At 37.9% G+C, this 17,439-nt stretch overlaps 1 long non-coding RNA gene across 1 annotated transcript; it reads right to left on the reverse strand.

Annotated features, from left to right (window-relative positions):
- Nucleotides 1-3,062: 3,062 nt before the first annotated feature.
- On the reverse strand, nt 3,063-10,593 carry LOC114061764. The gene is made up of 3 exons (XR_003572203.1): nt 10,514-10,593; nt 4,497-4,608; nt 3,063-3,121 (listed from the first exon to the last, which is right to left on the reverse strand). It is a non-coding gene; the product is annotated as an uncharacterized LOC114061764 (long non-coding RNA).
- Between the last annotated feature and the right edge of the window lie 6,846 nt (nt 10,594-17,439).

Here is a 17,439-nt window from a genome sequence, read left to right on the forward strand (position 1 = left end):
CATGAAATTCTGACCCTAGAAATCTATAGCCAAGGCAGAACCCAAAGCTGTGCTGTGGGATACTTTAAAAAGCCCATGGCCAACTTGAAACTCAACACATATCTGTGCTAGAAAAGGACTTGTGTCTCAGCCTCCTGCATCAGAGAGCACCATGCAGTTGCCTGCTCTGGAGAAAATGAGAGGCAGAGATATCAGCAACAAGGTTAAGAAAAGACAGGCATGAGCCAACAAAGTGTTTCCACTGACTTCAGTGGACTTTGGATCAGGTCCTTTGTGAATACTTTCTAAACCAAAGGTCAGCACTGGAAAATCTGTATGTTTCATATTAGTCCATTTTTTATAAAAAACTATTCTCAAGCAAAAGATTTCCAGGCATACAGTGCTTTTCTTGTTGCTGCATGGAGGAGACCAATGGTCTTCTGCTGTGAAATACAATTGCATTTTGCCTGGTTCCCCAGTATATTTATCTTTTCAGCTATATGTTGCCTTGTTTATCCATTCCTATCAGCTTTTCATTAGTTTTTTTCTAAACATTGGTACTGACTATACAGAAGCCAAGAAAATTCAAGGCAAGTTCCAAAGCTGATAATTTCTTTCTTTCTTTTTATGTTGAAGACTCCAAACAAGCACCTATGATTTCAAAATGTATGTTTACGGTTTATTAGCACATCGATCTCCCTGCCATTCTGTGATAGAGTCTTAGAAATCACACAATGACTGTCACTATTTTTCTGATCTTTAATAAATCTGGCTCAATGATTTTCTGACAATTCTCTACCAAAACTATTCAAGCAGCCTGAAACACTGTTAAAAAAAAATAAAAAGGAAAGAAAGAAAAAAGTCAAACCCAATGCTGTATAGATTCAATTTTGAGTCAATAAATTGTTGATTAATCTGGCTCATGGTGTGTATAAACTCAGGCTTAGCTCTATTGGTAATCATCTCCAGAGTACCATACAGCTGCATGCTTTCATTTCACACCAAGGGAGCAGGGATTAAATCCCTAATGGAGAAGACATATAAACAGTTTTAGTCTCTGCAACAAGCACAGTCCCCATGGCAGCATATTTGTGTATACAGCATGTGAACCTGTGGAGGAAAAAAAACCCATGAATGGTGACAACACAAATGAGCGAGGGAGAAACCCAAGTGGAGTGGACAATAAGTTTAGCAGGGTGCATTGCTGTTTGTTAGTCACTTACACCAGCCACACTCAGGTGACATAGCATAAAATATCTCTCCTGCTCTGAGTGACAACATATGTGTGGTGACAGTCTGAGACAGTGAGCTGTTATGTGCAGCCATAAACTCCTAACAGCTATGCCTGTTCATTACTGTGCCTCCCTGACCATTAAGAGGTTCTGTAAAATGTGGGTTTACCCAGACCAGTATTCTCTATCATATAATCCTCACAAAGCTGTCCCAAGATCTCTAATATAGCAGCGTTAAACACAATGTATTTGTAAGGCTTTCTTTTTTCTTAGAGAATTTTAATCCCATTTATTGGTAACTAGCTTTTAAAATGACATTTTTCCTTGCTGCATTTAGCTTAGTCCAAGGGGAAAAAGAAAAAAAATAAGATGCCAGATGTCACGGGGCCAATAAGCAGGTGGGCCGAAGCTTCTGTACCAATTCAAACTGGCACCACATCAAACCTGGTGGGTATAACCTTTAATTCAGTGCTTCCCTGGCACCAGATCTAGTGCCATCTGCTTAGCTTTGCTAAGCTGTGCTTGTTTCTGTGCAGGGATGATGCCAACAATGCAAACTGTCTCCTACATGTGCAGGGAATCATCGGTGCAACTAGTTTTTCAAGACCCATATGGTGGCATCTGCAAATGTACACTGTCAGCATTGCTACTCATACCACCCTTCGTGTTTAAGAATGGAAGGAGAGAGCCCTGCTTTGCAATTCACATCAAGATGAAAGGATATTCTCTGTGCTCCTGTTTTTAAGGGCAACCCTGGGACGAAGGGAACATGTAACTTTAAAAAAGGAAGCAGTTTAGAAATCAGGCATGGGAACTGGAGAAAATCAAGTAACAGTTGGGAAAAAAAATTATGATTTTGTAGAAATCCTCTTAACTCATTGCCGGAAAGCTTCTCCACTGTAGTTAAAGCAAAAAAATTCACTGTATCCTTACTCTTCGGGCTATGTTCAGGTCCAAGTCGCCCTGACACTGCCACTTGCACGAATAGATGTCATCCTATCACTTCTCCGTAACATGGTACCATCAGAGGGCTGGAGTAGGTCAGAGGGACAGAGTGGGTAGAGGCTGGCTCCAGCATAGCTATTTTGGTGATTATTCCTGGCATTAAGAAGAATGACTACTGACATGGAGTAAGGGATGAAATGCTAAACCTACTAGCAAAGGTGAGCATACTCGAGCTATTAAAACTCATTTCAAGCTCAATTTAAGTTTCTCTTTGTTAGAGAGCAGCAACGCCTCCTTCCTACTGCAAGGACAGGGGCGTGTGTGTGACCACAGCCAGTTGATGCCTCTTCCTCTCCTCTGCCCTGCCTGCTGCCACACACTCTCCTTGAGACCGCAGGTTTTGCAGGCACTTTGCAGAGCTGAGAGGTGTGTGTGGTGGTTTGGAGGGGAAGGGCAGAGAGGCACCATCTTTGCTCACACCTCTGAGCATTGGCTTGGCATTTTCCATTCCTTCGTAATGTGGCCACTCAGACCTTGCCACTGGCTCTGATATGTTACCACCTATCACCAATGTCAGTAAGCAAGTTCCTGACACGCTGCTCTGCCAACCATCATCAAAACACCTCTGTGCGGTCAGGAAAAGTACATGTTGACCACAAAGAGCAGCTCTCCTTACTGAAAACTGATTAATTGCTCTCACAGAAGGTCAGAAAAACTGGTTCTGAGGGGTTTGAACAAAGCCCCTTCCTTTGGATTGCAGATGCTGTGGCGGAATGGTTAAATACAAATAAAAGGGTTTTTTTATAGTGGAACAATTTTCCACATTTGATTTCAGGGAAATTTGCTATTAGTCTAGCAGTCTTCAAAAAAATCACATTTATATAGGGCATAACTCTACCTGACATTGTGGCTTTAAAGCAAATCTTCCTTTCCTTGCTCCATGTTCCTCTGATTTCCAAATAGTTCTTTAACATTTTTAAATGAGGAAAAGGTTAACCCAACAGCTAGGGAATTATGAAGCCTGCTACCATTTTCCTTTGAAACCTCCAGCAATTCTCTATTCCTACAACAACATGGGTTCCCCCCTCCTTCCCTTTCAGTGTCATTGCACTCCCACTGCATCAGCAGTATTGCCCTCTCTGGATCAAATTCTGCTTATAGGTCAAAGAGGGGGCAAAAATTATTCTTAATTTGCACAAAAGTTATGAGCCTTCACTAATTCATGGCTTGGTTTCAAGATGTTTGGTTAGAACATGTAACAAACTATGCCACTATTACTTTTTCTTTATTTTTAATTCTACCAGTGGAGTTGTCTTCCCTTTATGTAGAATAAGATAACTGATCAGCGCCAAACACAGCTGCAAGCCATGTCAGTGGTAATGAATGAGGACTTTTTTTGTTGCTGTTATGAACTTGCAGATAGCATTAAACTGTGACCTTTAAATCACACTAGTCCAAAACTGCCTTTTTTTATTTTTGCACTCCATATGTTCCTTTTCTTGACATTCTATCTTCTGAAAAATTATAATTAAAGATTATAACTAATAGAAATTCAAACTTCCCTTATGGAAAGGAAGCATCTTTTGGGTAGAAAGATACAAGCAGAAGAAAGATTCATTTATTCCTTTGACACACTGACAAAGAATTTATGCCATGGTCATCTGACTCTGAGTATTAGACTGTAATTTCTTCCTCTAAAGAACTTCACCATGATTGGTATACAACCTGTATGAAATTTCTGAAGGTCTCATCATGTACACTTCCACAAACAGACAAGAAAAAATTGCACCTGTTGAAGTTTCACGCTGATGTTGCCAGTGCACTGCAGAAAACAGTTAATTGCCCAAACCCACTGCTTGCACTGCTAAGTAGCATTTTTGTTTTTACAAGGAAAGATTACTTGCAAATACTCCCTCTTGTGATCAAAGCTAGAAAACCAATGGAATCATTTCCCACTGGTTAAAATTTTTCTAATTGACATTTTTCAAGTGTTACAAATAGCCTGCATGCAGGATTTTTAAGCCCTTCCATTATTTGTTCTTGTAAAAGCGAAGGTTGCCTTTCAGAGGCATTAAAAAAAGGTTCATTCATGTCCTGATAAGGCATTGCATATGCTGAACTTCATTTTTCATTTCATTACTCATGTGAAGAGGACCTATTTAGAAGGATGTATTTGTTTCTCCTTTTCCAGTTGATAAGACAATATTTTAAATCGCATTGGTTGATGAGTCTTCATGGAAATAAAGGAGTGTTTAAAACAACAACAACAAAGTTTTGTGTTTTTTTTCTTCTTATTGTCTTCATTGAGTTTAAAAATATACTTTAGTTTGACATAAATACCTTTAACCTTGAATTTCACCCATTGAACGAGGGTAGCTGCTGGACATTATGAGGTTCACAATCAGCACTGCACTGGACTTTCCAGAAGAGTGATTAAAAGGCATACAAAGATCTAAAAAGTAAAAAGAAAATACATAAGCTGTGTTTTAAAGGGCTATCAAGATGTCTTTTTCTGCTTAGCCCAAAAGAGATCCTGGCCTAAGAATACTCATTTTAACCCCATGAAATAACACTTGAGTTTTCATTCAGAAAACACAAGTTTTCAAAAATTCAACTGTATCTCTTAGCTAATTTTTTTTTTCATGAAAATGTTAATTATGTCCCTAATTGTGCCTTATACGGATTTAAGTCTTAAATTTGGTGTCCTTAAATTTTACATTAGTGCATACTCATTGTTTACCTCATGGCTCACTAGATGTGCTCCACCATTGGTTTTGTTCTATCAGTCACCATGGAAGAGAAATAACACTTCACAAATCAAGTCTTAGAAATGGTTTGATGAAGAGATTTTTTTGTCTCTTTTGTTTTGATGAAGAGAAAATATTGGCTAAAGACAAAAATTGGCTAAGGAAATTAGAAATTAAATACCAAAACTTTGACACATTTATGAAATTTATAGAGCTCCAATTGCCCTTTCCAGCTACCCAAGGCAAATTAAAAGTAACAGTGATCACTTATGCTTTTCTATGTGAATACCAACACCATGAATGCATCTGGATTTACTTTTCTTTCTAATAATTACCACATGAAATGTACACGCGCTATTGTACAGTTGGTGGAGGGTCTCTACCCTGAGCTGTGACTGACTGTGTCTCTGGAGGATCCCAGCCCTATATGTCACATTCCTTTTTCCTTGCATTCCAGTGCACAGGTTTACCTGCTTTTTGTTCCACTGCATTTGCTCCTGGACATTCTTCTGGATACTCTTAGAAATACTGCTGAAGTGCTTGAATCAATAAAAAGCTTTTGTACACTCTTTTATTTCTACATATTCTATGTGCTCTACCTTCTACATATAAACTTAAAAAAAAACCCACTCGGGCCTTGGCAGCTTTTTTCCAAGGTCCTCAAGGTTCAGAAAAAGAGTGCCACATGCTCTGGAGTAAGAAATGATCAATAGAATGTGCACCCAGTATTTTTGTTCAACTCACTTGTTTATGTCAAAACATTCATATCAAATTATTTATTTCCTTTCTGTAAGCAACAGAATAACTTTTTTTTGTCTTAAATGAAAAAGCCCCATATAAACCAAGTAGAATAGAGCAGACAAGGTACAGCTACTAAGCCCATGCTTTGCTAAAGCACCAGACTTGCATTTCGCAGTAAACAATGGTCAGGGGAAAACCCTTTAGTGTTTTTCACACTCCACTGAATACTGTTCCAGTGTATTTTCTTCAGGGGTGTTATAAAGCACATGCAAGAAACAGTTTCTGGGTTTTGCAAGTTCAGAGGATGGCAAGGCTGGTTCCCTGCAAGCAGAGCTGACCTTTCTAAAGCATTTATTCTGGCGTACCAGGGGCTGAATAATCTGAGAGACAGACATAGAGCACATATAAATAAATAAATCACACAGAGGAATATGAAAATTCCCATGCAGGATATGCCTTTTGCAACATGTTAACCCTTTCTGCAGAGAATTTATGGACAAAGATGTTGTGTTGATAGTTCCAGTCATCTGTGTTAACTCTGCCATAACTTCAGCCATGTGGAGTGAACTATGTCTTCAGCAATGTCTGGAATGTTCCCACATCTGCTTAATTTGTTTCAGAAATGCCAGCAGTGTCACAAAAATGTTCATCTACACAGGCTTGTACAGGGTCTCTAGCTCTAATAAATATTACTACTTATTAATCAGTGACATTAATTTTTTATGTTTAAACCAATTGAACACAATGAATAACAAAGATACAAGAAAAGCATAATCCCCACTGCCATTACATTTCCATTTAAACAGATGTTTCCTTTCCTTGTTTTATAGACTGGAAGAAGTAAATTAGTTGCAGAGTTTGACAACACATTTTTTACAGCAGCTTACAAACTATTTAAAATCACTAAGAAGGAGTATTAGCATTGCATTTGCTCTGGGGCTACCATGGTGGTGAAATAGGTTTACAGGCACTTCCCTAAAGCCTATGAATGATTCAAACCCACTTAATATGTAAAATCATATACACATGCCCTCTCTCAGATATCACATGCTATGCCTATCTGTGAGAAGGAATACTCACCAGCATCTAAAATATAGTCTTTATTTGTATTGAGTAGAATTCCAGCTCTGAATGGGATCACTTGCCAGCCACTGTAGAAACATATAATCTCTGTTCACAAAGGATTTTTACTAGGATTGTAAATCAAAAGGTAAAAGGACGACTGTGTCAATGAATGAGAGTATCAGAAAACCAAGAGAGGCTGTAGTATCCTAGAACACTGAGATGCTTAGCCATTCTCAATTTTTAGACAACCAGATATATATATATCTTATCAGAGAATGTGATTATCCTGTTATACCATTCCTAGTCGGCAAAATCAACTTGTTCAGTTGATAACTGTGCTCCACCCTGATATGATTTCTGTCCCCACCCCAAAAGAATAATGCCTATCAAACTACCCTGGGAACAAAATATTAGAATTTATTTGGTGTAAGGAATCCATTCCTAAACCACAACAAAGGTAGATTGCCATATTCTCAAATGTACATCTTTCAAAGAAGAATACACAAAACTTTGCATTTAATTCCTGGCCTCACATGCAGCACACATTGGATTAGAAGAATTTTGCGCAGAGGCAGACAACCAATTTCTGGTATGCATGAACAGGGAAAGATTTAGGTTGAGAAAAGAGTGAGCTACAGTTCTTTTGGGTATGGTTGAAGTATTGTGACAAATTAACACTCTCCCTCTTTTCCTGCAAGCTACATCCTTATGATCTTTGGTGAAGGAAATTAAAGGAAACTCTATCCTGCTACAACTTCAAACCCCTGCTGCATGGCAATAACATTTGTATAGTGTCAAGGACTATCTAGTCTATCAGCCCACAGACCTGTAGATGCTCTTAGTTCCGAAGATTGAACCAAAGATTAATAACATCCAGTCTGCACCCATCTTGAAGCATGTGAGATAAACTATTCAGTGGAGACAGAGCAGATTCAGAGAGCTCCACATTATGGAAGTGGAATCAATAACTCTTTGTTTCCTAAGATCAGAAGTTCGCTACATTGAACAAACAATGCCCTTTTTTAATTGCTTTTGTCTTTCCCAAATTTGCAACTTCAGCATAGTCTCAAAGAAAACATAGACAAGGAAAAGTCTCTGTAGTCCATGTAACAGCTTGTTCAGTGCCAGGGGGAGAGACTGTGGAATCATAAGAGGACAATGATGTCTCAGAGAAGCCTCCAGATAAAAAGGAAACTCAAATAGGCTAAACCTGTTGGCAAACACACTCCCTTTTACCCACTTCTGCAATTGAACTGCTTTGCCCATTAGGAGAGTGGCATCAAAATTCAGCCTTCTGTCCTACTTACCTACCTGGAGGTTGGCATTAACCCTCTCATGATATACTTATGACGAAGATGCAGGAGACCAAATATCTGTTCCTCACAGCAAAATCTTCATATGAGAGACAGTACAACCATATGATTGATCAAGTGAAAAGTCTGGGACACAAAGATGCATGAGGAGAGGGTCAAACCTTATAGGATAAGCTGAAGTCTGTGGAGTAGAAATTCAGAAGAAACATGCAGGACAAGAACACCAGCTTAAGGGGAAGAATAGAAGAAAAGCGTACTTAAAGTTACAGCAGAAACACAAAGACAAAAAAATAGTGGTCCCTTGGTAAATACACCTTGATCTATACCAGATCTGCATTTGAACTTGATATTACATCTAAAAGAAAAACAAACAATAAATAGTATTTAATTGATTTGAATGAAAGCATAATACTTAGGAAATGAGAACTGAAATCTGACTAGAAACCCCAACTATTACACAGAACAATAAATATAGATCACATACCTGCAATTTAAATTTCCACCCCCAAAATGACTTTAGCACTGTCACAGGGTCTAAGAAATCTGCAATACCGCTAGGTGCTCTGTGTGAACCTCTTCCACAGTTCTATGGATTTGTATGCAAAGAGAAGTAGCAGTGAGAGGAAGAGAAAGCTGAAGTACACAGTGGGTATTGTTCCAAGACAGGACCAAATAATCACCTGTAAATTATTCGGAAAAAAAAAAAAAACCCAAACCAAAAAACCAAACAACAACAACAACAACAAAACCCAAACAAAAAAAACTCCCAACAATGGTAATGACAAAACAGGAAAAGAAATTGAAAAGCAGTTAAGTGGTGCACTCTAAAATGTCTCCGCTGAATTATGATAAGTATGTATTAGCTGCAGTATGTTTATCTATGTCCACAAGAGAGGATTAGCTGCAAACATTCTTCTGAGATAAACCAGAACTATTTGGTGCTGGCACTGTTAAATTTTTGTGATATGCAGGTGTTTGGAGCATGTATGTAGCTTCCTCGTTGGTTTTGATCCAGGTATTTCCACTGAGAGTATTTTTACGCACTACATGTGACGAGGTACACAGAACAATGCCAAACAATGGCACTTAGTAAAAAATAGCTTTTTTCACATTGAAGCTTAAAATAGTTTCATGTGTTAAAGACAATGAAGGTAAATACTCCCTTTATCAGAAAAACTTGGGGCTGTTGAATTTCACCCACTTCTAGTTGGCAAGCATCCCCACAGGCTGCTCAGTGAAGTGCTTCTTGCAGAGGGATGACAGCATAGCTACCCTATTTCTGCACAGTGTTAGCAGAGATTTAGGGGGCCTGGAAGATGCAGTCTTGGTTCAAAGGATGGGTGAAAACAGTCCTCTGCAGTGCCTGGCATCTTTGCAATGCACTTGTGCTGCACCAGAGCTCTTTACCCAGCCCACTGTAATTTCTTTCCTGCTCTATATGACTTCACACTAAGCCAAGATCTGCTGCTTGTCACCACACACCTTTTCTTGTTCCAAAAGCTCTTCAGCTCAGCTATCCTCCAAGGGCCCCTCTTGATGTGACAGGCCTGGAAGATTTCTCTAGTGACTTTGAAAGGCACCCACCTTCTTTCTGCTTGGTGTCTTTTCTGATGTTCGCTGCATCCTTACTGCCCTAAGTAGAGTAGCAGTGACTTAGCAGTAATTTAGTGTTTATTCTAGAAGTGGTGCTCTATGTGCCATCAAAAATCTAGGCACAATTTTGATAATTAAATTCAACACCCTCAATGCCAACTTAGACACCTGAAAAACAGATCAGTTAGACAAACCCCTTGAAATTTTACAACTGCACATTTTTAACTTCTCCAATTTTCACTGAAAAGCAACATGTTCCAGTTAAAGGATCTTTCCAAATAAACAATTTCCTACATCACAAACCTAATTCATTCTATCACTTACAAGTATTTTATTCTGTCAAATGACTTACTGTAAATTGTGCTTCTCTTGCAGTTCCTGCTGTCTCATAACCTTTTGGTCTATGCTAAACTTACCTAAGATGCTGGGTTAGTTCTCCACTTTCACACTGATTCATGTGTAAGGTCAGCATATACTTTTACACAGGGATCACTACATGTTTTAATCTTGTTGCTTCTTTCTGCTGAAAGCCACATTCTCAACCCCTATGCAATGTGACTTTTTGTTTACATGTAGTTTCTGGTGTTTCAAATGGTTTGGGTTTTTTAAATCTTTACATGTCAGTGTTCCAGTTTCTGAAACTTATTGTATTCTATGGTGCAATGAGGCACCTTGTCTCCAACTGTTTATCTACATGCACTCTTCTCCACTGCACCTGCCTTTCAGCACAGGTGACTCCCACTGAAATCTTGAATTATCCATGAGAACACATTGGTGTTTCATGGTTAGTAACCATGAAATGCATTGCATTCTTGTTTTCCTTAAAATCTCCCATTTAATTGCTCATTGCAGTTGTGCAAATTTCAGATGAAGTCATTAAGAATTTTTTGGCACTAACCTTGAGATGAAAAAAGTGTATTTCCAAACACTAAAGATTACAAGTTACTGATACATTTCAATAGAATATGGATCTACTCCTGTATCACTTGAGTTAATGTGATTTTTACTTCTGGCTATGGCTGTGAGTCCATATGGCTTTCATTATTTGTAAGGCTGGAAGCATTAAAAATTCAGAACAATAACTTCTATTAAATAATACACCTGAAGTGGACAAAGATTTACCTACACTAATTACACAGCAAGAATATATATATATATAACATCACTTGAAAATAGAGGTCTGACATACTTAATCTGCTCAAAATTAAGGAAATAGATTTATTAGTGCTGCCAGAAATTGAAAAGAGCGATAGTCTTATGGAACTTATGGACTTATATCTTCCTGACTTTTATTCTGAGTTCTGCAAAGAACAACAAAAAAATAATTGCAAATGCACCATATAAAAATACAGCATTAAAATATTCTGCTATGCATCTTAAAATGACAGAACAGAACAAAATTACCACAAAAATTAGTTAAGCAAAACTAAAATAGCAGCCCAGACATCTCTGTGGTCCTAATTCTGGACTATTTCAGCATGTCCTTTAGCCCCTCCACACTAAGCACAGCACTTTAGCACACAACTAACTACAGGGCATTGCCAAGTATTTCAGTAACAAAAATGGATATCAGGGCTGAGATCCAACATAACAGAACAACACCTAGGTCTTCTAATTTCTTCTCGTAAAAGCAATCCTTCCTTTCTCCCAACAACCGTTATTGCAGTTTGAATTCACCTGTCTTAGTAGAGGTGATCAGAACTGCAAAACCTTCTCTGCATGCTCATATTATATCTTTAGACTGAGACATGAGGCTCGGATGATATATCTAAGGGCAGGGCCTTCCACCTTCTCAGATGCATCCCCTGGATGTCTCAGACATATCCTGAAACTGATGAGGATACCTCGATCCCTCTACTCCTCTGCCATTTCCTGCTATTGAGCTTATCAGAGAAGTTCTTTCCAGTTGCCCCTCTAAGTGATTGCACTTGCACATTTTGCTATTGAATTACAGTTCTTTTCTACTATTTCAGTCCTCTAGGTAACACATCTTCCTGCATTATGCTTTGATCCTCTCCATATTGACAAAACCTCCAATTTTGTCTCATTACCACACTGCCACTTTTTATGCCCTTGTCATTACTAAAGCTATTAAGGAAAGACACGAGCAGAGGAACTAGTTACCAAAGGGAAAATCAGAACACATCATTTACCGTGCAGCAACTGCCCACATGCATCCTCCTACCTTTAGTGAAAGAGAGGAGCTGCCTCCTATTTATCAGGGACTACTGAGGGGCAAGTGTGTTGAGAGAAATAGCTACTGTGCTTAAGCTCTTGCCCATGATAATCATGAGAATGGATTTGGTGTCTTTAATCAGTCCCTAATGATCCCCTCAAGACTTCAGTGTACCTCCTTCCAGACTGATGATCCTCTTGAAGCACAAGCCATTGCGTGGTTATCTTGCCCTCATTCAGCTCTTTACCTATTTTGCAAGTTCCTGCTAATCCCCATTCTCCCTAGAGCAATTAGTAAATTACAGTGGAGCACTACATTAGGTGCCCTACTGAAGTCCAAGCAGATTTGACCTGCCTTACTTCCTAGTTAAGCCAGTCAGTTATTTTTCTGAATAATATCAAGTTAGTTCTGGAAATAAAAGTTGTGTTTTGCCTCAATTAGCTTCATATCTTTGTTTATACTTTCTTCCCAAATTTATACAAAGTTATATGCACTGTTCAGGTAAAACTGATGAACATGTAATTGCCCACATCACTTTTTCTCCTTTCTTAATATAAGTTTATACTTCTTATTGTCCATTCATGCTCTCCACTTTTTAAAATAATTTATAAAAGTAAGAGCTATCAAACTATTTTTGTTTCCTGGGACTTTGATGATTGAGTGCATATTTCCTCCTAATACTTGATGGAACTAAACTTCTCAGATTTTGATTCTATCTCAAATGTGGATATTTCAGATTATCTTCTTTTCCCTTGGATATCTTGATTAATTCTTATTGAATCTTGAAACTTGAAATATTACTTATTATTGAATAATGATTCAATAATTACTTATTATTGAATCATTATTCAACATCTTTGCCCTTGGTAAAAACTTAAAAAAAACTAAAATCATTTTGCTTTTGATCCATAGCTAAATCTTAACCTCTACCCCTGCACAGAAGTATGGCTTCTTCTATTGCTCTTTTGTTAACTTTACTACCAATAACTTCCTGCTATTTCATAGAATCATAGAATACTAGGTTTGAAAGAACCTCAACAATCATCTGGTCCAAAATTCCTTGGTAAAAGCATAGCCTAGACCACATGGCCTAGCACCATGTCCATCTGAATATCAAAGTGTCTGGTGTTGGGGAACCCATCACTTCCCTGGGGAGATTATTCCAATGGTTGGTTATTCTCGACCTGAAATATTTTCCTCTTGTGTCCATCCAGAATCTCTGCAGGAGTAGAATCATAGAGTCATAGAATGGTCTGGGTTGGAAGGAGCCTCAAATCTTGTTCCAGCTCCCGTGCCATAGGCAGGGACATCTTTCACTAGACCAGGTTGTTCAGAGCTCCATTCGACCTAACCTTGAACACTTCCAGTGATAGGGCATCCACAGCTTCTCTGGGCAACCTGTGCCAGTGCCTCACCACCTTCACAGTAAAGAATTTCTTCCTAATATCTAATCTAAACCTACTCTCTTTCGGTTTCAAGCCATTCTCCCTTGTCCTCTCACTACATACCCTTGAAAAAGTCCCTCTACAGGTTTCTTGTAGCTCCCTTCAGGTACTGGAAGGCTGCTGTAAGGTCTTCCCAGAGCCTTCTCTTCTTCAGGCTTAACAACCCCAACTCTCTCATCTGTTTTGTTTTGAGCCTTTTTTACTTTCAACGTATTTAGACCTGATATATTTTCCACAATCCTCTCCTTCTAATTTTTAGAAAGATTTTGTGGTTTTGGTTTTAAAATATCCCAGAGCTCATCCATATTCAAGACACATATTCAAAAACTTTTAAATCCAGCTGAATCCACTAATTAGGTTCTTAAATGTCTTAAACAGTAAATAAACCTTACTTAAGCACCTATTTTTATTTAGATTTCATTCAATTTAAAAAGAAAACACTGTTGATCAGGACAGAATATTATTGTCTGAGACCATAATTTTTGTAATGTTCTCATTACTCACACCAATTCACAAGTTCTTATTGGTCCGGCAATTATGTGGCAATAGGGCAGCTCCCACGTCTAGAAAGAGCTGCGCCAAGCAAACCACTCAGGTTAGTCCAGCTCCTTCAGCTGCATCTGAAGTCTCCTTTATGGCACAGCCCTATGGTTCCTGATAATACTCCCTCTGCTCAATAAGTTGTTTATCCATTCTGAATCTAAGTGTGCTGATTACCACCTTTACTATTATTCCACATGAAAAAGGTGTTTATTAATGTTCTCAAAGACATATTTATTCCAAATGTGCTCTTTTGTGTGTTCTATTCTTTCTGAACAGATTATCACATTGTTTGCATTTAGAGCCTTGCACTACCATTATTTTTTTTCCCTGAGCAATTTTCCATCCACTCCTATGGATTGCCACATTCCAAGCTCAAGTTCTCTCTAACTATGTTTCAGGTCAAAAGTTTCAGGTTTCAGGTTCAGGTTTCACGTTTTCAGGTGAACCAACAGTGTGCCCCAGCAGCCAGGAGGGCCAAGGTGGCCCTGGGGTGCATCAGGTCCAGCATTTCCAGCTGGTCAAAGGAGGTGAATGTCTCACCTTGAGTATCATGTGCAGTTTTGGGCAGCATGATATAAAAAAGACGCTAAGGTATTAGAAAGCATCCAAAGGAAGGTCACGAGAATGGTGAGGTACCTGGAAGGGAAGCCACAGGAGGAGTGATTGACGTCACTTGTTCTGTTCAGCCTGCAGAAGAGGAGATTGAGGGGAGATCTCATTTTGGTCTTCAATGTCCTCATGAAGGGAAGTGGAGGGGCAGGTACTAATCTCTTCACTCTTGTGGCCAGTGACAGGATTCAAGGAAATGGCATGAAGTTGAGTCAGGGGAGGTTTAGGTTGGATATCAGGAAAAGGATATTCACCCAGTGGATGGTTGAGCACTGGAACAGGCCCCCAGGGGAGTGGTCACAGCACTAAGCCTGATAGAGTTCAAGAAGCATTTGGACAATGCTCTGAAGCACATGGTGTGACTCTTGGGGTTTCCAGCACAGAGTCAGGAGTTGGACTTAATAATCCTGATGGATCCCTTCCAATTTCGGATGTTCTATGACTCTATGATTCCAGGTTTCGTTTATCTCAGTATTGTCAGCTTTCACAACCTGTATCAGGAAAACGCATTTCTCAAGGTTCCTGCCCAGATACCTACATTTATGGTCAAACACTTATTTGTCTTAAAAGGCACATATTTTTCTAGTAAAACAGAAAATACCCCCAAGCTACCTAATCTGCATAAATACTCTTCTTCTTCTTAATAAATACTCTTCTTCTTCTTAGTGTCTATTCTTCTAAAATCTGCTATTTCTTTATCTATGCATTCAAGAGCCCTATATGCATAAGAAGAGCTTTTATTTTTGAATTGTATAAATGGTAGGAAGCTGTTGGGATTGATCCATCAGCAAAATGGTTTTCTTCTGAAACCATTTATCAAAATATTTGCTGAATGACTTTTGTTTTTCAATAAATGACTGGAACATAATTTATTGTAAAAACATCTCCACATTTGTTATTCATTTCCATAGTCTGAAAAACAAATTCCTGTGATCAGAAGCCCTTGCTCCAAAGACAGAATTTGTTTTCCTCAGATGAATTTTTTGTCATTATTATTGCCAGCAAAATAAATACACTAAAAACCAGCTCTAAATAAACAAGAAACGAAGTTTTAGTTACAAAATTAAAAATACTGAAAATATTTTAAAAGCATTTTCTCAGATCTGATATTTTTGTATTTATCTCTTTTGATCCACTCAACATCCAGAATACACTAACACTTGGAAACAGTAATGAGAAAAAAAATACACCAGTAGTTAAAAAAATCCAATATCTAGTCTGTTCAAGAGGAATGGTATTTTGAAGAAAGAGGCTGGAGTTAAAAACTATACTCTGTTTATTTTCTCTAAATGAATTGGACACATTTATAATAAAATCATGCAATATTTTATCTGTTAAATTAATTTAGGTAAATTAATTATAAAACAATTATCTGAGGTTTTTATGTCATGCAGGAAGTGTCATTTATATGCCAGTTGTATTCAAAGAGAGAAAAGGTTGCCCTCTTAATTTATTTTAATGCATGCAACAATGAAACACCATTTAATTGAAACAAAAGACAAGAGGATGAAAAGAAATTTTTTTCTTTTTTTTTTTTCCCTCACAGAAAAATCCAAACCATTTGCATGCAAGACCTTGAAGCATTTCCACATTATAAATTATATATTTATATGTAAATGGACTTCTGGCTTCTGTTCAGAATATTTGGCAAATTGAATGCTAGATTCTGCTGTCTTTATCTCCATTCAGTTGTGAACTATTCCCTGAATATTCCTATAGATTTCTAAAGCTTTGCATAACTTAAGCTACCATATGTAAGCTACATGTGAAGGGTTTTATAACAAAATGGGTACATCTGTGAGCTTTCTATTCCCCATTTGAAAAATAGTGTCTCATACCTGCAAACCCAATGCAGTTGATTGAACCTTGAGATCAAAAAGTTTTGGACACCTCTTCCAATCTCAGAAAAATTTTCTCCATAGGCATCTCCTTCCTTCCATGTCGACATGAATTCATGATAGCCCAAAATCAGTGACTTTGTGGAAGGAGTGGTAAAGAGGACTAAGGGAAAAATCCTGAAATACTTAAAATAGTCAAGAGATTGACACTAAGCCTAACCACTGAGCAAAATCATGATCCTTCATACAAAAGGGGACACAACTGTGGGAGAGAAGCAAACCACTTAAGAGTGGCCAACAAGATCTTTGTTTTGCTCAGGAATCCCAGAACTGAACCCAAGAAATCTTTTCTGAAGAAACCAGTTCATACCTTAATAACTTCAAGGTCAATGAATCGTTTCCTGGCAAAATTATTTTGTCAATGAATTCCTGAGCAGTTCCTAATTGTGAGACTCATTTCATAACATCAGTAATGATTCTACTGCTGGAAGGACAACAGGCGTAATTTACTCAATTCTGACTCCACAAGATGACTTATCAAGTTAAAGGTGATTTGCTAATAGAAGATATAACTTTAATACCAAGGAAGTGTAGGAAGACATACACCAGAAAACACTTTACCATGTTCCTTAAAAAAGGCAAAGGACTGTATTACTGAATCTTTTATTGTTAGAGAAAAAGAAGTCTTTGAGGAAACTACAATAATGTGGGAATACGAATCTGGCCACCATTTTGGAGAACTTACCTTTCCTAATTATTTCCTACTATAAAATTTTAATAATTATTAAAATTTTAATTTTGTTGATCATTGATGTATATTTTCCTTTCACTACCTCTCATAAAATATTTCCTTTAGGTCAATCTCTCTTGTGGTTGTTTGAACAAAAACAAGCAAAAAAAAAGGATTTTCCTTTGTTTAGAAAACCGCAGATCTGCACCTGAAGATCTCAAGTTTCAAAGAAAAAACATTCCAAAGGAATGTTTGAACACAAATACTCTACCCAGAGGCATTTTTAAAGAAAATGATTCAGTGGTTTTCTCTTTGGAAATACCACTGCAACACATTTTAAGTAATGTAGTCAGACACCTCACTCTGCCACTCTTATTTGGGCTGGATTCTCTATGACCACATTTGCCTCCACCACACTACAGACAAAAAAGCAAGAATATATTGTGGGACAGCGTAGAAATACCCAAGCAAGATTAATGTAGG

The sequence above is a fragment of the Empidonax traillii genome, unplaced genomic scaffold, assembly GCF_003031625.1.
Source record: "Empidonax traillii isolate 1590-97213 ecotype Southwest subspecies unplaced genomic scaffold, ASM303162v1 scaffold355:size2308892, whole genome shotgun sequence".
Classification (NCBI taxonomy): domain Eukaryota; kingdom Metazoa; phylum Chordata; class Aves; order Passeriformes; family Tyrannidae; genus Empidonax; species Empidonax traillii.